The sequence below is a fragment of the Mesocricetus auratus genome, unplaced genomic scaffold (genome assembly GCF_017639785.1).
Source record: "Mesocricetus auratus isolate SY011 unplaced genomic scaffold, BCM_Maur_2.0 Super-Scaffold_100015, whole genome shotgun sequence".
Lineage (NCBI taxonomy): Eukaryota > Metazoa > Chordata > Mammalia > Rodentia > Cricetidae > Mesocricetus > Mesocricetus auratus.
In genome coordinates this window covers 48,032,271-48,056,224 of record NW_024429198.1, presented here as the reverse complement: position 1 = coordinate 48,056,224, position 23,954 = coordinate 48,032,271, and the positions used below count along the sequence as shown (strand labels likewise).

At 36.6% G+C, this 23,954-nt stretch overlaps 1 non-coding gene across 1 annotated transcript; it reads left to right on the top strand.

Annotated features, from left to right (window-relative positions):
* The first annotated feature begins 15,216 nt into the window (after positions 1-15,216).
* Positions 15,217-15,321, top strand: LOC121144431. Its single transcript, XR_005881783.1, has one exon. It is a non-coding gene; the product is annotated as a U6 spliceosomal RNA (small nuclear RNA).
* The last annotated feature ends 8,633 nt before the right edge of the window (positions 15,322-23,954 follow it).

Below are 23,954 nucleotides of genomic sequence, written 5' to 3'. Positions count from 1 at the left end.
AGCTTCACTGTCAGCATCCCTAGCTCCAGCTTCAGGAAGGAAGGAGACCAGTGGAGACAGTAAGACCCCACCAGCACCCACTGGAAGAAGAGATGGGAAGAAGACAGAATAAGAGCTCACTCAGCAATAGAAAGACCAACATGACTCCACCAGAATCTAGAGAACCAACAACAGCAAGACCTGTAAAGCACTACCTAGATGAAGCAGAGGAGACAGACCTTAAAAATTATTTTATGAAGATGATAGAGACACTCAAAGAAGAAATGAGAAAATCCCTTAAAGAAATAGAAGAAAAAACAAACAAAAAAGTCCATGAAATGGGGGAAAAATCTCTCAAAGAATCTAAAGAGTACCAAGAAAAAACAACCAAGCAAATGAAGGAAACAACTCAAGCAGTTGAAGGATTGAAAGCTGAAATAGAAACGATAAAGAAAACACAGAATGATGGGATGCTGGAAATAGAAAAGCTGGGTAAAATATCAGGAACTACAGATGCAAGTATCACCAATTGATTACAAGAGATAGAAGAGAGAATCTCAGGTGTTGAACACTCATTAGAGGATATACAGTCGTCAACCTAAGAAAATCTCAAAGCCAACAAATCCCTAACACAAAATATCCAGGAAATATGGGACACCGTGAAGAAGCCAAACCTGAGAATAATATGTATAGAAGAAGGCAAAGAAATACAGCTCAATGGTACAGAAAACATATTAAACAAAAGCATAGAAGAAAACTTCCCTAACCTAAAGAAAGATATGCCTATGAAAATACAAGAATCTTACAGAACACCAAATAGGCTGGACCAGAAAAAGAAGTCACCTCACAATATAATAATCAAAACATCAAACCTACAGAATAAAGAGAAAATATTAAGAGCAGCTAAAGAAAAAGGCCAAGTAACATATAAAGGCAGACCTATCCGAATTTCACCTGACTTTTCAATGGAAACGATGAAAGCCAGAAGATCATGGACAGATGTCCTACAAAGGCTAAGGGAACAAGAATTCCAGCCCAGACTGCTATATCCAGCAAAGCTTTCAATTACCATAGATGGAGAAAACAAAATATGCCACTACAAAGCCAGATTTAAACAATAAGTATCCATGAATCCAGCTCTGCAGAAAGTGCTAGGAGGAAAACCTAGATCCAAGGAAGATAACTATACTCACAAAGACACAGGCAGTATATAATCCCACTTTACAAAACCCAAAAAGAAAAAGGGAGAAGAAACTACACAAAATAACTTCACTGACAATAAATCAAGCACAAACAAGAATCATCAATCAATGGTCATTAATATCCCTCAATGTCAACAGCTTCAACTTGCCTATAAAAAGACACAGACTAGCAGAATGGATACAAAGACAGAACCCATCCTTCTGCTGCATACAAGAAACACATCTCAACATCAAAGACAGACGTTATCTCAGAGTAAAGGGTTGGGAAAAGATTTTCCAATCAAATGGACCCAAGAAACAAGCGGGTGTAGCAATCCTAATATCTAACAAACTAGACTTCAAATTAAAATCAATCAAAAGAGATGAAGAAGGACATTTCATATTCATCAAAGGAAAAGTCCATCAAGATGAAGTCTCAATTTTAAATATCTATGCCCCAAATATAAAGGCATCTACATTCATGAAAGAAACATTACTAAAGCTCAAATTGCACATAAAATCTCACACACTAATAGTGGGAGACTTCAACACTCTGCTGTCACCGCTAGACAGGACCTCCAGACAGAAACTTAACAAAGAAATAAGAGAACTAATAGAAGTTATGACCCAACTGGGTTTAACAGACATCTATAGAACATTCCACCTAAACACAAAAGCATATAACTTTTTCTCAGCACCACATGGAACCTTCTCTAAAATTGACCACATAATAGGAAACATAGCAAATCTCCACAGATACAAAAAAATTGGAATAATCCCCTGTATCTTATCAGACCACCATGCATTAAAATTAGAATTCAACAATAATACAAATCGCAGAAACCCTACACATTCATAGATATTGAACAATGCACAATTGCACTATCCCTGGGCAAAGGAAGAAATAAAAAAAAAGAAATTAAAGACTTCCTGGAATTCAATGAGAATGAAGACACAACATACACAAACTTATGGGACACTTTTAAAGCAGTGCCGAGAGGAAAATTCATAGCACTAAGTGCCCCCATGAAGAAACTGGAGAACAGTCATACACGAGAATTAATAGCACAAATGTTCTAGAACAAAAAGAAGCAAACTCACCCAGGAGGAGCAGATGTCAGAAAATACTGGGAAGAAGAGAGGGGGAGAAGAGGAAGAGAGAGTAGGTCATGGGGGAACAGGAAGGTTGAGTGGGGGATAGAATAGGGGGAAGAGGGAATCATAGGTTAGAAGACAGATTAGGCACCAGTGTGACCTCTCGTGAGCTAAACGGATGACACCAATTGGCAAGCCAAGCAATAGTGGAGAGACCACCTCGAATGCTCATTCCTGATAATGAACTTGATGTCTATAACCATCCAGGAGCCTTCATCCAGTGACTGATGGAAACAGAGGCAAACACTCACAGTTAAACACTGAACTGAACCCAAGGAACCCAGTGACAGAGAGAGAGGAACGATGAACAAATTGGCAAAGAATGGGCTGGCAAAACCAGCAGAGACAGCTGATCTGAACAGGGGAGAGCTCTTGGACCCCAGACCGACAGCTGGGAGGCCAGCATGGGATTGATCCAGACCCCCCCGAATGTTAGTGTCAGTGAGGAGGCCTGGGCAACCTATGGGGCCCTGAGCAGTGGATCAGTGTTTATCCCTGGAATACAAACAGACATCGTGTGTCCATAACACAAAGAGGGATGCTCTCTCAGCCTGGACTCTTAGGGGAGTGCCTAGACCCTACCCTGAGTGAAATGACAGACTCTAGATATCCCCTATGTGGAAGGAAATGGCAATAGGGTGGGAAGCTGGGGGGGATGGCAGGGGGTGTGGGAGGAGGAGAGGGAGAGGGAACTGGGATTGACATGTAAAACAAGCCATTTAAAATTAAAATATAAAAACCAAAAGGTTCATTAAAATCTCTCATTGATAGAAAGAATTCCAATAAAATTTGCAAGTTTTCTGCAGAAATTAACCTATACTAGAAGAATTCCATGTGAATTGAAGCGGGATTTTAGTGGGACCATAGAACACAGAGTAATAGAAAGATAAATGGGGAAAATGGAAGGGGAAAGGAGAGAAAGGAAGAAATCATGGAGGGAAGAAAACTTCAAGGTTTGCTTTGTAGTCATAATTCATGGTTCAGTGGGGCCATGAAAAATTATAGGATTTAAACTTCATCTCTAACATTCTTCACTTTACAAGCATAAATATTATTTAAATATATGCTTTAATTGAGCCCTATCTGTGTTTTCTATGAAGTATTCATATCACCCACAACTTTTGATATATATAGCCAAAAATAATTATAGTCATGTATGTGCAAATGTATTGTAAATAGCCAACAGATATGAAAATATGTGGTCTTATTTTCATACAAGTGCTATGGTAAAATAATTCCCAGCAATGGTGTACAACAATTTTTATCTTCTATTGAATTGAAATGGTCCATTATTATTTCTAATTGATTGTAATTTTTACTAATCAGATACCCCCTAAAACTCATCAAGCTTAAATATATTTCCACATATAAATCTTAGGCTGTGTGACCAATCCTTAATCTTTTTATTACAGAAAAATATTTGTTTTATTCAGTTACTAATTTTTAGGGACTTCATCCATAGTTTGTGTATTTGCTGTTCACTACAACCCTGTTAAAGGTATAAATGTTGTTATTTGGCAAGCAATGTAATTGGGAGGGCTAAGAAGGTCACTTATTATTACATGTTCATAAAAATAAAGCTAAGGGCTTGTGGCGGCTGGCAGTGTTATTGGCAGAATTTTCACAATAGCACTCATAGTTATGACTTGTTGGAAGTAGCTCTATATTCAAATATAGGGGCTTAGAAAAAACACAGTGTGTCCATGAGATTTATCCATCAAAAATGATCATAAAGAATGACACAGTCAATTGTAGGTTAGGAACATTCATATGTATTTTATGATTGTGGTAATCACTTAGAAAACCAGCTGCAGATCAAAAATAATAAGAGATTTTTAAAAGTTGCCATAATGTTCTCACCTTATTCTCTTCATTTTCCCCATTTCTCAGTATGATTAGAACAGCTTGGTGTTTATCCCTATAAGTTTTCAAATTAGATGTTTTTCAAAAAAATGTCTATTCTCGGCTCAGCTCAAGTTTTGGTAAGGCATCTTACCTATTCCAGCTGTGCTTGGCATTTAGAGAAAAATATATTGCAGAAGCGTCCTTGCAGGAACTAGTTCTTCAAGACAGTTACAGAATAAGATAGTTAGTCTTCTGAGAAAAGCTTTGTGAAAGGATGTCATTGGAGAGGAAATGTTCTTTTATGGCTAATCAAGCTGTTTCAATAGCTGGATTCAATTCATATTTCAATGAAGTCTAAAGTCTTTTCCTTAAACATCTATTATTTGATTTCCTAGCAGATTATTTCTAATAGGTTTGTATTTTCTTTAGAATGGTCATTCTATTCATAACTAATATATTTCAGAATATATCTAACTAATACACATCTCTTCTTTGCACCTTTATCGTCCTTCTTACTCTAAACAGACATTTATCCACCTCAAAAAGTGCACAAGTGATAGTATAATTATATATGAAACTTAAAATTGTGCTTCATTAGAGCACAGGAAGAGCTTAGTAAGAAAATGATTGCTGTGCAATAATAAGGACCTGGGTTTGAATCCTCAGCACCCACCTAAAAGTGCTAGTAATCCCAGAACTTGAGAAGTGGAGACTGGAAGATTCCTGGGATTGTTGGCCGTGATGTCTGGCCAAATTCATGAACTCTAGCTTCATTAAGGTGGAAGTAACGTGGGGAGAGGGCTCAGTCAGTAGAGTAGTTATGTCAGCCTGCATACCTAATTTAGGGACTCTGGCACCCGGGTTAATATCCATGTGCCATGTCTCTGTCATACTTATATTGAGGTATGCAAGCTTCATGGAGCTCGAAATCCAGACAATCAGGCCATTTAAGCAGCATTCCAATAAAGGAAGAGATGGAGAAGAGATTGAATCTAACATTGATCTCTGGCCTTTACCCTCGTATGCACATAAGCATATCTGCATCCTCACACACATATCTGCACATGAGAATGTACATAAGCATGTTTGACACATAAAGACATGATCAAAGTACACTAAATAAGTAGATAAATATAGATAGATGGTAGATATAGATACATAGATGATGGATAGATGGATGAATGGATGGATGGGGACAGACAGACAGATAGGAAGATATGTGGGGTAGAAAATAATTGAAGAAGATACCTAACCTCTGGTCTCCAAATTCACACAAACAAATGAGGTTGAGTGTTACAGTCAGTTTCTAGATTAAGAAAGGAATTGTGGAATAGGGAAAGGGTTCTTCCTGCATTATATATTTAAGCTGGTCATTCCATTTTTTTTGGCTTTTGAAACATATTCTTGGAATAGCGACAAGCAAAAGCAGGGGTTACAAAGCAGACAGTTTCATGGGTCCTTGAAATAGATAATACTTGATTTTGCAGCTCATACAATAATGGATAGCAGAGGACACTCTGGTCTTGGGAATTAAAATAAGAAAAGGGAAGTCAGTCCTTTAAAAATCTCTGAATACAAACTGCTCACCCAATTAAGAAAGAGCATTCACTTTCAGGCAAGTGTGTAGGAAGGGACAGATAATTGCAGCTGTCTGTGTCAACCTTGCAAAAAGCTTTCCAAAATCATTAAGCATTCAGAAATTTTGTTCAGCCTGCAACATTTTTTGTGAACTGTACTCACACTTATTAAAACCACTCCCTGGCCATTTTTACCACTCTTAGAGTCCTCCATATCATTAAGTCAACACCTGGCAACCGTTTTCTTGAAACAATAATGATTTTTTTTCTCACCATAATAAATTTCCATCAAAATCAAAATGAAGGAGGACCCTAGAAATCTGTCCAAGAGAATGTTAATTTTCCCTCAGGACTATATCAAAATGATACAGAAATAGCTATCCTTTTCATGTTGTTCATATTTTTACTACATATGCCATGAAACAAATTGTACACAGATTGCCATTGAAATGATCATTTACTTTGGTGTCATATATATATATGCATATATATTCATATATATATATATGAGTAATTAACACATGAGTTTTAAAGCTGTATTTACCCATTGCTAGGACTCATTCATATAGTTTAGAGTGTTTCTTATGGTTCAGCCAAACTCCAGAAGCACTTGTAAGAAACCATAAAGAGTAAACAAAGCCCTCCCCATGTTACCTGGTGCACACTTTCTTCCTATCCCACAGACTGGAGAGTTCCCACAGTGGTAGCTTTTGACAGTCTGGTCAGCTGCTCCTTATTTCACATTTGTTGGACTTTGGGCTTTATTTCTCATGGAAATTCCTTGTGTTTGTCCTTTTGGCCATATTCTGTCCTGAAGCTGACATATATCTATAACTACAGGAATGATGGGCAGACCTCAATCTGCTACCCTCATCAGTCTGAAAAGGTACTTCACTCCTAATAAGATTCCTCATTTGTATTTCTCACCTCAATTTGTAAGCTAAACTGAGCCAGAAAGGTCTAGAATGCCTCTTACTGAAAATTATAAATTTTAGAAAGAATCAGGGCTCATGGTAGTGGTTTTGAAACTGACTTTGGTTCAGTAGTCACCATGTGTTATTCTGTTACTCCTAGTGCCAAGCAGAGACCTGGTGAGGTCTGGTACTGTCCTCATGGTATCCCTGTGAGTAATGGCATTTAAAAGTCATACTCTGTACTGCCATTAGCCATTGTTGGAAATGTTTTTTTCACACCAGAGCATGTAGCACACTAGAGACCTCTTCACCTTCCCAACTGGAAATGAAATCAGAAAGGAGCTTGGGCCACTTTTTGCAAAGAGATTACAGAAAAAGGCAATCCTAAATTCCTTACCAATTCATTTTATTACTGTCAAAGTCCTGATGAAAAGCCAAACCTGTGTCACATGCTACGCAGAAGCCAATTCAAGGACAACTTCTGTCACAGAATTTTAGATAATATTTGAGACAATGTTAGATGTTATCAACGGAGATGATAGTGATAATAGTATCTGATAATACATTCTTCTGTGCAGAATTAAGGAGAGTGGCTATATCTTAACATTCGGCCAGAATACATGTGCTTCTTGAAAGTAACAGATTTCATACCTCTATCTTAGTAAGGAAATGAGTTTTAAAGTTTTTATTTTGTCACTTCATACAGTAACTACATAGTATCTTGCAATGTAACTTGTAGAGCTGGTGCCATACAGAAAAAGCACATTTGAAGACAGTTGAGAGTGAAGAACAGTCAGTACATTGAAAAGGTGACAAGCTATAGGCATTTTTATACTTTGGGTAAGAAATTCTATTGAAGAATATGCTCCAACTTGGAAAACAGACCAGTATGTAATCAATATTACAAAATAATGAAGATTCAAAGAAACACCAAAATCTCACCTCTGCTCTGGGAACAGCAGAAACCACTTTTAAGGTACTTTGCTACTCACAGTAGGTTAGCAAAGAATACAACTGGTCAACCTGATTTCATCTTTGCTGGGGCCTGGAGTGTGTGTGTGTGTGTGTGTGTGTGTGTGTGTATGTGTGTGTGTCTGTGTGTGTGTCTGTGTGTCTGTGTCTGTGTGTTTGTGTCTGTGTGTGTCTGTGTGTCTGCGTGTGTGTGTTTATATATATGTGTTCATACTGGTTGACACACATGTGTGTCTATGCATGTGTATGTGGAAAGGTCAACACATCATGTGCCACCCACCTTGTTTTGAAGACAAGAAGTCTTCACTGACATGGAGCATTTCTATTAGGCCTGGCTTGTTGCCAGTGAATTCCAAGGATTGGCATATCTCTGCCTCCCAGTACTGTGGATTTGTACCCATGTCCCATTTATTACTCGGTTTCATGTTTGTGCTGGGAAATGCTTTATGAACTGAGAGCCTCTCTTAGCAAATTCAGAAAATACTCTTTTGAGGGTTATTGTGAGGGCCAGGCTAAGGTTGTTTATGCTTTGGACCAAGTATAATTTTGCAGTATCACTTAACCCTCTCCTTTGCCACCAGACTCTGCCAGAATAATCCCTTCTACCTGCAGGAGACATGTCACATAGCAGGATCAGCAGCAACCTTGTTCTTCAGAGACCAGCTGCTGAGTGGGCTATTTCTGGTAGCAACATGAAACAGGAGGCAGGCAATGCCAGAGACGATTAAAGGAAGGAAGTGCCAAAAGAAGCAATACACAACAGCTGGATAACGTGGAAGAGGTTCTGAGACATGAGTCTTTTGAGAAGGTGCCTTAATATAAAAGGCAAAGTTGTGCTTTGAGCCTTATGAGTAATGAAGAAATAACAGGCCATGGCAACTATGAACCCTACCCTTCCAAGAATACTGTGTAAAGAGACCATAAGGAAAGAGAAGATATTTGAAGGGAACATGTTTGATGATTTGTTTTCTTCTGGTGCCAGGATATCCTATCCCTTTTAACTGAGTGTGTTCTGACTGTTGTATAGAACTTTCTTGTATCCCTCCAGCAGGAGAGAAGCCTGCTGTATGGAAAGCAGGAAAATAGCAGGGAATATAGAACCTCAGGTAAAAGGCTGGTAAATGCTCATATCACACAACCATACACAAGCAAGTGGGGACAAAGTGAAGTCATCCGTGTTTTACAGTTCTCAAGTTGGCAGTGAAGTTAGAATCTCAATGCATCTGTGGATCTCAGCCTGTGGCTAGCATGCCTATAGAGGGATGAGATGGAAAACAGAGAGGGGGGGGGAGAAATGTACAAAGGCAGAATACCACACACATAGGCAGCATATTTTAATGCAAATATGACTTCTTCATATTTATTTATTTATATATTATTTTTATAAAATTCTGGCCTTAGCGTTTTAGTTTGCAGATGCCTTATTGAGCCAGCAATGATCATACTAATATCTCCTTCAAAATGTCAACTTCAGCCAAAGGTAAGCACTTCAAATATCCTAGTGTTACCAGAGGAGATGGTACCAGCATCAGAAGCTAGAGATCTCATGATGTTGCTAGTTGAATGTCTGCTTCAGTCATCTGAAGGATCATCTTCTGGATGGTTGTCTGTACCAGCTCCTACCAGATGAAATAAAGACTTCTGCACAGGACTTCTTCAGCATAGAGCATAGCAATAAAGGCATGAGTTCTCATGCCCAGATGCTGATATTGCATTAGTAACCCATTTCGCTTGTTACCAAAGTGTGGAGAAGGTCTATTTTTATTTAATTTGTTATCATTTAACTTTCTACAGTGCAAACCAACAAAGTTCTAGGTCAAGATGTCACCTGACCCATGTCTCTGCTGTGAACACTGGAGAGGAAGATTTTTTTTTCACTTAATCAAATTTTGAGTGATAGCTGGGAACCCCTTCATACCTAAGCTTGTAGTTGCGTCATGGCTGCCTCTGTCTCTATCTTCAGCTGGCTTTCTTCACTCTGTCGATCTACGCCTCACTTCCAAATCCCCTATTTTCTTAAAGATATCAGTGATGAGATTAAAAGTCCTGCCTAACTTAGTGCTTTTATTTTAACTTCATGGGCATCCAAAAACTGTTTTTATAAATAAGGTTATAGTCACAGACTGGTGAGTAACCTTAGATGGCAGTTTGCTGACAGAAATGTCTGAATCAACCAGACAGGTAAAGATAAAATAAACCAATCAAAACACATTACTTCATCAAGAGAATATAGCCAAGACTAGACTCTGTGAGACATAAGAGAGACAAAAATTCTTATACACACAAGTACACGCTTATGTATATGTGAATATATTTATATATTTTAATAGCTTTTCTTTTATTTTTGTGATAAACCATGTTGCAGTTGATTTGGAGGCTTGGAGAATCCTTTAATTGTGTGTCAGAAGTACCTATTATAAATTTTTCTCATAATCAAAATATGTGGGACACTCAGATGTAGAAATATCATCATCCCTTTGTGGTTTGAAATCTAGAGACATATTGCTTTGAATTTTCTGTATTTGTGCAGACTTATTTTTCATTAAGAGTGATATCAAGGGACACGGATGATAGTGAACACAATCTGCAAAGTGCTTGCAAGATCCGCCCCCCATGTAAAAATGCTTTGTTTGGTGGCTTATGCTTGTATCCTAGTACTGAATAGGCAGGATTCAGCAGGATATTTTGGCTCTTTGGTAGGCAGCCTAACCTCATTGATGATCTCAGGAGATTAAGAGACCTTAACTCAAAGGAAATATGCACCAGACTGGGTATGTACCAGACTGGAGAATGACATCGGAGGTTGTGTTCTGCTCCCCCCACCTCTCTCTCCCTCTCTCTCTCTGTCTGTCTGTCTGTCTGTCTGTCTGTCTCTCTCTGACACACACACACACACACACACAAGAAAAAGAGATAGCAAGTTTCCTGAGATAATAGTTATACCTGAGACTTTAATCTCATGATTGTTGAACAGGTGATTTTCAGTTCCCACAAACAAAGGAATTATACACTGCAGCATAAAACAAAAGAAAAGGATGAATAAGAAAAAAAAGGGTGGGGGCATGAAGCTTCATTTCACATTGGTAGGGACAAATACAGAAATGGAAGGTATATGCTGGCTGTTCTCCAAAAAAAAAAAAAATGGTCCCTTTATCTTAATCCCTCATGTGACTATGAATATTTAAAAGCAGTTAAAGTTTTTTTTTTTTGGTTTTTACGAGACAGGGTTTCTCTGTATTGTTTTGGAGGCTGTCGGTCCAGCCTGGCCTCGAACTCAGAGATCCGCCTGCCTCTGCCTCCCAAGTGCTGGGATTAAAGGTGTGTGCCACCACCACCCGGCTGTTAAAGGTATCTTTAACCATTATCTCACCTTTACCTTGAGTAATTTCTTCTTACTCATGGAGGGGCAATCAGGACTCTAGGATATTTTATTCTAGGGATCTGAGCAAGGATTTCACTTCAACTCTCTGCTATTAAATTACTAGTTCCCCTGTCTATGAACACATGCATATATATATATATGAATAAATAACATGTTATTCTTAACCTGAATTAGAGCAGACCACCAAATCCATGTTAATAAAACAATTAAAAACTCATACATATAAGTAACATTATACAGACTAAGAAAGGTTTATTTACGTATTCAGGAATGTTTGTGTGTGTGTGTGTGTGTGTGTGTGTGTGTGTGAATTTGAAAAAGAGAACAAAGGAGCTGGCACATGGAAGGGTGTGAGGGCAGAAAGAGAAGGAAGAAGTGAGGCAATTATATTATAATCTCAAGAAAATTTACTTTAAAATATAAAGAACATAAAAACAGAAAGGCAAAACAAAAACACTGAGATGGGAAATTTACATGACGGCTATTTTAACTTAGGTAACAAAGGAAAGTGTTTCTCCTTTGAAGGTGCAAAGAGTCATGAGTAAGGTTTTACAGTACTTAGAAAAAGCATGTTGTTTATACACAATAATGTATATTGACTATAAAGTTACTCATGTGTTGCTATGTAAAATGCTATGTTCTCTTGAAGAAGACTTTCGGTGAATAGAAAAATGAGGAAAACATTTAGCACTGTTGAGAAGTAATTAAAAATATAGTTTACCATATGGTCTTCTATCATTAGTTCATTTCAGCAAAACAAATTCAGGAAGCATTTATTATCCTCTGTCATTTTTAAAGAGGCCTAATGTTCACATATGCCACTTAAGTCATGAACAAAGTGAATCAGATTTGAGAGAATGACAAGAAATTCATTTGTCTGAATTCAACAAATTACACTAAATGAGACTATGTGAATGTCCTTCCCCATGTGTAAGAACTTGTTAAAATGATTTATCTCTAGAAAGGCTTTACTCAGGCTGCTGGATGGATGGCATGTTTAAAGACTGCATACGTTCTTTCCAGATTCAAAGTGTCTAAGACACAATGAGAGGGTATTTCCAGTCATGGCCTCTGTAACAGGCTTAGATGTGGTCATGAGGGGTGGATTCTCATGAGGGCAGGAGTGTCCATAGATGGAGAGTAAGAAAACACAGAGGCCTTTTTGCCAGGTGATGAGAAGTTAGCAGTCTGAACCCAGATGAGGGTTTTCCCCAGTATCCTAACTGTGCTGATACACTGATCTTGGATTTCCAGCCTCAATAACTCTCATAAATATATGTCTTTTTTGTTAAACGCCATGCCTTTCAGTAATGTGTAAGAGCAGCCCAAGCTGATGAAGCCATTTAGAAGGCTCCTTTAGTGATGCGAAAACATGAGAGTTTTCTGTTTAATTAAAAGAAGTAAATCAAACATACACAATTTTCATTTTAAAAATCCTGTGTAGTTCCTCTAAACCAGAGATGTTCATTTTAGTTTATTCAATATGATTTATGAATTCATGAAGAATATTCAAAGGAAACATTTTTCTTGAAGTGACACTAAAGCTCCTTATTACAGGAATATACTATTTGCAAAATAAAGCAATTAATGAGGAAATGCACCGAACAGTGGCTTCACAGATAATAACATAATAACCTTCTGAATGGTTTTTACTTTCACACTGTTGGAATCAATATTCCATTCTCATAGGCGAGTTTGTGCCATGTTTCTGGGTTGGTCTTTGGCTCTCACATAACAGTATTTGCAATGTGCTCTTATCAAACTGGCTTTCTCATGATTGCCTCTTAGACTTAGGTCCCAAGAAGGCAGATTTTTGTCCTTATTTTGATAAAGTGTTAAGTAGTCAAGTAAGGACCAAGATGGCTATGGTAGTCATAGGAGAATTCACTATTAATGTTGTTTTGTTATTGGTCACACTGGCAAACTGCATTCTCAGTGTCTATGTCTAGACTATAGGTTTGAGGGTCTCTTTCTCTTTTGCTACCACACTCACTGAGTCATATCTGGATGAATGGATACAAATGGGCATAGATGAAGGTTAGCTGTGTGGATGAGTGAGCATGTAATTCTGTGTCTTTTATAGAACAGGGTTTTTAGGAAATAACTTATTTAAGAGAAGAGGGTCATGAATTTTAACATTAGAAAAAGAAAATATAATCTCAAATGATAATGATCACCCAAGAAACCAAAATCACAGAAGCTTCTTATTGAAGTGGGTAATAGTTGATTCAAAGACTCAAAATTGGTCAAAGTACTAAGACTAAGCAACTGTGAGTTTTCAGCTGTACATGGAACATTTACATCAGCATCTATACTTAGCAAAGCTCAAGAAAGGGAGGGAAGGAAGAATGGGTAAGTACCACAGGAAGGGGTTGTTGTAAAATGCTGAGCTACAAACACGAGGTGGATGCATAGCATTTGTGGTTATAATCATAGAACCCATATAACATAAAGCCAGATAAAAATTCTAAGATAGTAGGATAAGGAGTTCACAAGGTCCTAAGCCTGGGTGAGGATCAATTGACATTTGATGCCTACTATGGAAGGAAAGTTACTTTTCACAAGGTGGATTCCATTTGGTAGCCTATTCATTTCCCATTGGATAACTCCACATGGATGCTTCCATAGGCAGCATTAATTGGACTCAGGGACTTACCAATATTTTTAAAAAGGGTCTGAAGTTTAGAATGAGAAGTGTTGGGGAGCAGAAAGAGTTGGAGGGGAAGGAATGAGGATTAATATGATAAAGATGCATTGTATATTTGTATGAAATTTTCAGAGAATAGGAAAAAATGATTAATCCCATCATCATTGGTCTGCTTACCCCAACCCTAAGACTTTCTTATGTATCAGGAACTATGTCAATGTGCATGACCACACCTAACACAACTCAACTTCAGAAACTGCCCCTTCCTTGTATTCCAAGACAGCCATCCTGGTCTGTTGTCTATGCAATATGTGATGGCTATTGACTTGAATATATGTGGAAGTAACTAAAACCTCAAAAGGGAGGACACACATGTAGGGGATTTCTGCTTAATTTTAAGTGGGAAGATCTACTTCTACTTAGAATCTTTGAGGTAGGAAGACACAAATTTAACTAAGGAAAAAAACACAACTTTAATCTGTGCTACACATCTACTAGGAGCCTACATAAGGACATGAAAGAAAGAAACTTTTATTCTTTTCCTGATTGCTCTTGCCTTGCTGGCAAGTCCATTATTTGGCTGGCATTAGAACCAATTTCTTAGGAATTCCAACATCTATTGAAAACCAGCCTTATGGACTGAGCAACTTTTTTTGATTCTTGGATTTTCCACTCATAGCCAGACACTTTTGGATTATAGCCTGTAAATCATTCTAATAAATCCCCTTTATACACACATATATGTATATGTGTATGCATGTATGTATATATGTATGTGTATGTGTGTGCATGTATATGTATATGTTTATGTGTGTGTAATCTTAGTTATGGTTTCAGCTGCAGTAAAGGACACAATGGTCACAGAAACGCCTACAAAGGAAAACAATTTATTGGGGTGGCTTATAGTTTCAGAGGTTTAGTTCATTCTCATCATGGCAGGACATGGCAGCATGCAGGCTGACATGATACTGGAGAAGGAGTTGAAAGTTTTATGACTTGACCCACAGGCAACAGGAAGTGAACTGTGACACTGGGCATAGCTTGAGCATAGATGTCCTGAAAGCTCAATCCCACACTGACACACTTCCTCCAACAAGGTCACACCTACTCCAAAAAAGGTACTTCTTTCAAACTAAGATAGATAGATAGATAGATAGATAGATAGATAGATAGATAGATATGAGAGAGAAATTCATTCTGTAATTTCTGTAGTTCTGTTACTCTAAGGAACAATGACTAATACACAATAAAAGACCAGTTGTCTTGGGGTCAGTCATGTCAGAAAAGATGATGAACTTTTCCTGTGTGTTTTTCCAGACCCTTCTTTACTCATTGATGTCACTCTGGCCCTTATATTTAAAATGTCACCCCTCCCCAGCTCTTCCTCTAATTTAGTTTTATATGTATTTATATGCTGTGAACCTCTCTTTCCCCACATTAGGCTATTACTAAGTTCCATGAATGACAAGCAATCCATCTGTCCTGCAGACTCCTCACCTGTGATCAGGACTTGCTTCTCAACTTTTAAGAAATGGGTGAAAATGAATGGTAAAAATGGAATTATGTGTTCATTTCAGCAACACATTACTAAATTTGAAAGACACACAGAAGATTGGTGTGGTTCCTGAGGAAGGATGACTCACAAATTTGTGAAGAATTGGAATTATAAGAAGTCCTACTCTACTAGACCTAGTATAGTACTTTATCCCCCAAAGTAACCCATCACTCAGAATACCTGGTAACAGAGCTTGGCTTTGAGGAAGTAGTCTAAGTGTACCCTCCATTATTTTCTAGGCGAAAGAAGGACATAGCAGAAGAAACAGGAGCGGAAACATATGCTGCCTCTTCAAACAGCCAATGAAAACTGGTTTTCTCTCTATCAGCTCCGATTCCTCTTTGTTTTACAACACAAGAAAAGAAAAAAATGAAAATAAAGTGGAAATCTGAAGAATGCAAGAACAGGAGGAATCACAAAATTATGTTTTAATTGGTCCACAATGTAAATACAGTCAAGATCTACTTATAGTGAGCCTGGTGCAGCATGCACAGTTATTATCACTGCCATGCCTTCTATTTTGTTTATGGATAAGGCACAAAAAGTCTTTTTCAATAAAATTTTCACTTTAAATAGCCAGAGAACCTTTAATCTCAATCTTACTCATTTTTTTGGAACAATTTCAGTTGTGGATAAACCTCACTAGTGCCATGTATATCAATATTAGCAAACATTATAAGAGGGAATGATGTTAATTTTTCAAAGTGGCAGAATTATTTATGTTTAAAAATACACAATCACACACATGCACAAATACTTCATATGTATGCCTACACACATATATACTTATATATGCACATATGTATATTATTTTGATATACAGTTTTAAGCAGGTTTAAATTCAGATTCATACTTTTTTATAAATGGACTTTCCTACAAATTCTATCCTTTGCACCTCATTGAGATGAGATATCATCAATGTGCACTAAGTTGAATATTTTTAAAATATGCAATTTTGTCAATATTGATGTACAGATACCATTGCCAGAAAGAAAATAAGAATTTCCATTATCCTCCAAAGTGTGTCTATAACAATTTTTATCCAATTCTAGATAACCACTAATCTGCTTTATGTAACCAGTTTTTTTCTAAAGAAATTTATATAAAAGGAATAAGATATGTGTTCTTTGGTACAGCTTATTTCCTTTCCTATCATCAAAAGGCATACAAAGATAGGAAAAGTACAGTTTTTTAAAATATGAAATTAATTTGTAGGCACTATTCATGAGAGAGCCTAGACACCAGTATCACAAGGAAAGACTTCAAAAGCATAGTGTTAAATATGCTCAAGAACACATGAGCAGAGAAGCAAAGGCTGGGTGTGGTATCCCAGGCTGTAACCTTAGGACTTAGGAAACAGAGACAAGCTGATCACCACATAGCTGGGGCCAGCCTTGACTATACAGTGAGATCTTTCTGAAGTAAACAAGAAAATACAATAAACAGAGAAAAGGAACCAAGCAAAATGGTAAAGACATAATATGAAGACAGAAGATAGTTCAAATTAAGAATCAAGTTGCAACTGTAACACTAAGATGGGCAATTACAGTCATACAAAAATTCAAAACTAAGGCTTGAACAAGTAGAGAAAATATTCAGCAATTGGAAAGAAAATTGAGGTTTTTGAGCCTGATAACTAAGAAAAGGAGAAGAGAGCAATTTATTATTTCCTAGAGAATTCATAACATGCCATCAGGTCTACCTACATATGCACCATGGATTTCCCAGGAGGAAAAGAGAGAAAGAAAATGACAGGAAGGAATATTTGAAAAAATAAAGGCTGAAAACTTCTTACATTTGAAAAACACACATGTACACATGCACACACATGAACATACACATGCATACACCCAAACATTAATATTAACAAATCCAAAAATTTAATCCAAAAATCTCAATCAGCTTCAGGAAGGGTCAACTGAAAAGCACACACATATGAGGCCCACACATTGTTGTATGACAAAATTTTTAAAAAGCATGAATGGAAAAATTGCTTGTCAAAAGAGAGACGACCAGTTTTTCATCAGAATCAATGGAGAACAAAAGACATTTCGATGACACAGTTCACATTATAAATACTAGAAAAAAGAAAACTATCAACCAGAAAGCCTATGCCACAAGAAGACTGATTCAGAAATTAGGACATAGTAAGACTTACCATATTTAAAATGCTATGGGAGTTAATTCACTCAGATCTTCTTAAAAAATAGAGACAAAATGGTTAATATAATTTTAGAGAATTTTTGAAACTTAGAATTTCCATATGTCAAAGGAAATATTTAAGAAAGTGATAATATAGTTTTTTTAAGTTTAAATTTGGATTATAAACAAGGTTACTTCACAAGTCAGTTCCAGGTTCCTCTCCATTAACCCCCTCCTCCTGTGCCCTCCCCCCATCCCCCCAAATATCTCCTCATTTCCCCAGGGAGGGTGAGTTTTAGAATAGAAAAAATGTATCTGCAAACCACATGTCATAAATGTCTATTGTCCATCGTCTATTATAACTAATATCTAACTCTTATAATTCAACAAAAAGATAAAATACATTTCAAAATCTGGCAAATGTCCAAATTGTATGGCTATTAACCCCATGAAATGTGCTTGTGATTATATATATATATATATATATATATATATATATTATATGGGGTATGAAAATAAAAGTCTCAAAGAGATAACATCCACACCATGAGAAGAATATATACCAAAATATCAAGAAATTACAAGTGTGATGATATTGTGGAGAACCCAGAAGACTGGAATAATATGCACTGTAGCTCAATGTGGATGGAGAAGGGTGTGACATTTTCTAAAAGCTAAACTAGAACTACCAACCAACTCAGTCAGTGTACTTACTACTTAGAATTTAGCTAAGTTGTTGGAAGTATCTACTCCAACAAAATGTGGAATGCAGATATTCATTGCAATATTATCCACAGCAGAAAATAGGTAGAAACAATGTTCAGTATTAATTAGTAAAGTGAAAGTCAAAAGATTTATAGGAGCTGAAGAGAATCCAGAGTAAACCAGCACAGAACTGATCCAGACCCCCTAAACATGGGTATCAGTAAGGAGGCCTCAGCAATCTATGGAGCCTCTGCTAGTAGATCAATATTTGTCCGTAGTACACAAATGGACTTTGGGAGCCCACTCCACATAGAGGGATACGCTCTCAGTCTAGACAAATGGGGGAGAGCCTAGACTCTGCTCCAAATGATGTGACAGACTTTGAAGATCCCCATGGAAGGCCTTGCCCTCCCAAGGGAGCAGAAAGGGGAGGGATAGGGAGTTAATGGGGGACAGGGGAAGAGGGGATGGAGAGGGAACTGGAATTGACATGTGAAACAAGCTTATTTCTAATTTAATTATAAAAAATCTGGAAAAAATTAGTAGAGTAATTATCTGAAGTATGATACATACATAAACGAAAAGGAATGGAATCTCATACATGTCGAAATAAAACGAACAATCAATAGGTTGTTTACATATGCTGCACACAATAAAAAGGAAACTGTATGATTCTGTACATATGAATCATTTTAAAATGTCCAAGTTCATAGACACAAAACTAAGAGACTATAGGGAACTGAGGTGATGGTTATTTATAGTTCTTGTTTAGTGGTGTCAAAGTATTTGTTTGGAATGAGGAAGAGATTTCAGTGTCTGATAGGGGTGATGGCTACAGAATGTCCAGAATATAAGTACAACTGAGCTGAACATGTTAAAAGTTTAAATAAGTATATTTTGCTACATTTGGTCATTAAGTATAAACAAAAGTCTATGTCATAAAAATCAGTATTTTATACACATGCCATTACTCTTAGTAAGATTTTATAAAACATTTAGTCAGGATCAAAACAACATCATAACAAAAATGTCATTGAAATCGAACCATTTAGATATTATCTAGCTAAGGAGGGGCTTAATTCCTGATACAGCCATTACAAATTTAAATATTTTTAAGTTAAAATGCAATTACTGTTTCTAATCAGCAAACATTAGAGTCAAGCAAGCCAGGCCACAGTAAAGAGCCAGTGTTCTCTTGTCCTCTGTAGCTAGCAGAGAGCTAGAGCCTACCTTTCCCGCCCAGTTTTACTGGTACTTCCTGACTAAACTGCATTTGTTTAACAATATAGAAAAATGCTATGTGTGTTGAACCTTGCATAAGTCCTCATTCTAACATATGTTAACTAACCCTCTAGCTGATGACGCATACACTAACGGGAATTTTATTTATGAGGGCTCTAGATTAAATAGGTTATTCACACCAGCATCACCTGTTACTGATCTAGTTAGTGCAGCTTTTCATTGTGCTGTTTGGTCTAGACTGAGTTCAGTTTGTTTCTTTTTTAATATTCAAGGGGAAAAACCGTACAAGGTTTGTTTTTTCCTTGTGGAGTCTAAACATTGGGGCAAAAATACAGCTTCAGCTACCAGACCTCTGCCAGAGAAGATGGGTTAGTTTACACCTGGTTACTGTCCTGGCAAAATCCCTTTTATAGAGATGGCCTTCAAATGGTTTTTAAAAGCATCCTATTAAAGTTTTTAGGTCAATTATGTATGTTGACTAAATTTACAAATAAACATGTTAATTCAAAAAAGAGTGCAAGCTGAGTCATCAGTAAGCAAGGGGTTGTTTGTAACACAGCTCCACAATTAAGGGATTCTACTTACCTTTTTTATGGTAGATAAGCAGGAATGAAGAATAGGTACCCATACAAAAGATATGAGGCGGTAGAATTTTGTAGATTAAGTAAAATCACTCAACAAAGAATAGTATGGATCCTGGGTTTGTGCTGTATTTTTAACATGTAGAAATACAAAGGAGGTCAAGACCATTATAATATTTTGATTACTTTGGTGTTACGTTTATTTAATATACATCTTTTAGTACTTGCACTTACCTTTTAATACATATTTATGAACAAATGAAGCTGACATACTTAGTATATAAAATTAGAACAGGAGACAAAGAAAGTGTCCTCCCCCAACAAGCACACCATTGCCTCTTCCCAGAAAGTCAGTACTTTTAATGTGCTGCTGTTTTCCTTCAAGATATCAAAAAGCATGGTTTCGGAATAAGAATTGATTGTCTTAACATCATGTCTTTTTCAGTATTTTATGCAAGACTGGGAAAGAGCGGGAGGTACAATGTTATGTTTTGAAGCATTACTAGGAATATTAGATATTGGCTTGGGTAATCTTACTTAACACAGTGAAAATACAGCACGTGGATAGCTATTCTTAGTTTAGATGTGTGTCACAGAGATGAAGTGGATTACCCATGACCACTTGGTTAGTAATTATCAGAATCTCAGTGTCTAAGCCCCATGGTATTGAACTGTCTACTGTTGGTCTGAAGGACATGCTACTGCAAATGGCTCCTTCCTTGCCATGATAAGAACGACAATGAAGAAAGAATGATACAGCAAGGAATGCTTTACTCTATTCAAGCAAGATGTGTATATCTAGATATTGCTTATAAGATGTGTGTTAGATTTCATTTTGATTTTTCCCCTACAGACAGGTATTATGGACAGCATCTCTAATGATAGTAACATGGTCGATATCTTTAGAATTAGCTTCTTTAATGTACAGTGGTAAAATATAATTAGAAAGTGTGGTGGTTAGAAAAAGAAATGTCCATCAGAGGCTCATGTACGTGACCAGTTGATTCTCAGCTACTAGAAATGTTTGAGGATGTTATGAAATCCTTAAGACTTGGAGACTTGCTGGAGGAAGCACATCACCAGGGAAGGTTTTTGCATGTTTATAGCCTCATCCCACCTCTAGCTTGCTTTCTCTGTTTCCTGGTTTAGGTGAAAGATGTGATTAGCCGGGTTCTGCTCAGACTACATAGTGCCATGTGTCCCCTGGCATTATAGACTTTCGCCCTGGACTGTAAGTCAAATAAACTGTTTCTTCTATAGGCTATTTTGACCAGAATGTTTATCATAGCAAAGTTAAGGAACTGATAAAGATATGATATAGATGGATAGGAAAAGTCAGTTCTAGCTATATTATCCTCTGCAAAGGACAGAAGGAAATGTAAATGTATTTATCACTTGACCACAGGTGGCTGAGGAATTTAATCAACACATAAGATGGTGTCTGAGTAGGTCAATGAGAAGATGCAAACCGCTTGAAACTAGGTAGATTATAATTTCCCAAATCATTGTTGATCATACAGGTTTCTAATTTTCTCTTTTAGTCCTGGAGTTTATGATCTCAGAAAGTATGAATAGACAGGTTATAGTCATAAATAGAAGCAGATAATATCTGTCTTTTAATTTTTGGAAGATCAGTAACTGGTCAGTGTCACAGTCTCTTTGTCATCTTTGAAACATTTGATTTGCTTCACAAAAAGTTAATACTGCATTTTCTGGTTAGAAAAATTATTTCTGTAAATCTTGAGACAGACATGATCCTTATTTTCTAAGTAATACCCAAATAGGCTCAGCTTGCTTTGACCTCCCCTGAACACCTGTGTGAGTTTCACTACTCAAGGTCATGCACCCTTTTCTGTGTAATGGATAACTGACTTTTCACAGCAAGCTCTGCACCAATTAGATAGTGTAACCTATTGTAAAGATGCTACTACTGTACTCTGCTTTTCCCTAAATTGATACTAAATACTAAATATTCCATCACTTTATGCTAACAGGCTGGTCAACATTTCAGACTAAAAATCACTCTTGAAAAGTTAACAAGATCAGAGTTCCCTGTATCTACATTGTTTAATAAACATATTATAATAAAATAGTATGTTTACTAAGATGGCAATAAGATTGCAATCTGCAGCTATTTCTAAAGTATGTATAGAAGTCACTAGGCATAGCTAGTTGCTTATTTTTAATTGGTTTGTTTCACTTTGATTACCTATGTTGTGGTTTAAAAACAGTAACCTGAGAATGTAACATATCTCACCTTAAATTTCTGTGTCAAGTAAAATACCTTACCATATTTGATGCTGGTCTACAGTATTAGGGCAGGACTGTAGATATGTTATTATTCATGTATTATAAAGTGTCCACAGAGACCCTTCCTCTTAAACAACAGCCTTATGTTATCCTTTCTTGTAATTAGATGAGAATATCAACATGAGTCACATTTGTTTCTACTAGTCATGGACTGTTGAGTTAAAGTTGTATTTGCTCTATTTTTAAATGATTTATTTTTAATTTGAGTTTGTCATGTTTTTCCTGTATGTATGCATACGCTATGTGTCGTGTGTCCAGTGAGGTCAGAAGGCATTGAGATTCCTAGAACTGGAGTTTATATCATATCATTATATATTTTTTTATAATTTGGTCAGTTTTGCTTGAAGTTTGTTTTTTGACAGTATCATTGAGTCCAGGATGACTCTAAACTGTCTAAAGGTGGTGTTGAAATCTTGATTTTCCTGCCCGTATCTCCAAAGTATTCAGAGTAGGTTTATGTCACTGTGCCTAGCTTCATGTAGTTATATTTTTATTATGTCACTTTAAAGATGGTTTAGAAACAGGTAATACATACAGTGAATGTCTTAATATGGTATAGTCAGTAAAATAAAAAACTATTAGTAATATTTAACACTATATATAAGATAAAATCTTTAGAGTGTGGGATAATAGGAGCAAATTAAATACTCTATGCCATGCTGAACATCACACTCATGAGTGCTCACAACAGACAGAGTAAGTCACATTCAAAACAACATCAAGTCATTGCTCTGTGATAGACCACCTGAGAATTGTCATTTTTGGATGCTACTGATCCAAGAAAAAGGCAGTGCTCATGAGTAACTCAAAGAAGCATGATTTGCCCAAATGGCAAATATAGTTTTTAAATGCACATGTTTATTTTTAATGGAATCAGTCATGAGAGAAATAAGAATGAAAATATTTAGATGACTTAACTGACTGTGACAATTAACCATGTTCTCCCATTGTTTATGTATATTTGAACATTTTATTTAAAAACTTAAACAACATAAACAGATTTCTATAAAACGCACAATATTTTTATTTTTCAAACAATTGTTACAAGAGGAATGTCAAAGGGCTTCATTTCCCAAGTTACTGTCATTTTCTATATGAAGATCCTATTGCAGTTTTCCTCATGAAACATTACTGCTTTCTGTTTCCTAACTGTTTGGGATAAGAAAAAGTTGCCCATTGTGAATGTTGCAATTTAGTGAATGCTACACCAATTTCAATGGCTGCTTCCCCTCCTCCAGTATTTTCTGCTAGACCCTTTCACTAGCTGTAGACTATAGCCATCCATCCACAATCTTATTATGAGCAAAGCCTTGGTTGCTGCTTGCAGAACATAGAAGAAGAACACATTTTAAAAAGCTTTTGGTTGACAGGACTTTATTTCCTCACACCATCATTTATAAACCTTTTCAACAGCAGCCTGGGTCTCTGATGGTAAAACTATGCTTAGCAATTAGTGGTGAAGGTGTGGGATTTAAAAGGCTTTTCAATTACACTCTGAAAGGTCCTCATACAATGGGCTTTCATTATGTAGGGTGAAATCCACATATTCCACCTATTTTTGTGTTATAACTCCAAAGCTCTTCTTTTGGAGTCACTCACAAAGATTGACAGCTGGAAATTTGCTAGATTCAAGACTTACAGAGTAACGTGTTGGCAAAGGGAAATCCAATTTCATATGGAAATTGCCTTTTTTAAAAAAAAATTTTGCTTTGAGTGGACTAATGAGCAAACTTCAAAAAAGTTCTTTAGGTTTGATTCCTACTTATC